The sequence below is a fragment of the Octopus bimaculoides genome, chromosome 6, assembly GCF_001194135.2.
Source record: "Octopus bimaculoides isolate UCB-OBI-ISO-001 chromosome 6, ASM119413v2, whole genome shotgun sequence".
Lineage (NCBI taxonomy): Eukaryota > Metazoa > Mollusca > Cephalopoda > Octopoda > Octopodidae > Octopus > Octopus bimaculoides.
In genome coordinates, this window is record NC_068986.1 from 35,820,329 (window position 1) to 35,821,182 (window position 854).

General features: G+C 28.1%; 1 protein-coding gene across 2 annotated transcripts in view; it reads right to left on the bottom strand.

Moving 5' to 3' along the window:
* The window catches only part of LOC106870527 (BAI1-associated protein 3), a 1,007,871-nt gene that overhangs the window by 157,790 nt on the left and 849,227 nt on the right, over positions 1 to 854 (bottom strand). The window lies entirely within an intron of this gene.

Consider the following 854-nt stretch of genomic DNA (forward strand, 5'->3'; position numbering starts at 1 on the left):
ATATATATGTATGTACAAAAGAATATTAATACGCATATATATATATGTATATATATATATATATATATATATATATATATAATATGTGTTATATGTGTGTGTGCATGAGTGTGTGCACATACATACGTAAGTACATGCAAATACACGTATGCTTTTATACACGTATGTGCATATAAGGTATATACGGTTGTATTCATATAGATATTTGATATATATCCCTATGTACGCATAAAGAATTGCACACACGAATATACACATACATAATTTGGGTATATATGCAATTGGGTATTATACGGGGAAGTGTATATGTAATAAAACAAAACGATGGAGACCAACTGGGAAAGCAGAGAAAGAATCGAACAAATATAGCAACGGTGTATATGAAAATAAAAATATAAATTCGAAAATCTTATGTATTGTGTGTAAAAAAAAACAAAAAATAAACGAAGAAACAGAGTAAAAAGATAACGGTAAAACAAAATTTAAAGTATGCCTATATCGGAGAAAAATCGAAAGAAACGAATATAGAAATGAAACAAAAAAGATCTACAAACAATTAGACATCTAAGAAACGGTATGGAATATAATTGCTACGTTTGGTCCATATCACATTTCTGTGTATATGGAATACCTTTGATATATTTATATAATTCATCATGGGTAGTCGAACTGGCGCGTGGTTTTAGACACCTTTATTGAAAAATTGCTGATAATTTTGGTGCCTATGATTCTGCTGCAAATCGATCTTAGATAATATTTTCCTTCATTTTGACATACACACGTACGTATGGATTTACAACATAATCAAACTTAGTGCCATACATACATATGTATATATATATATATATATATAT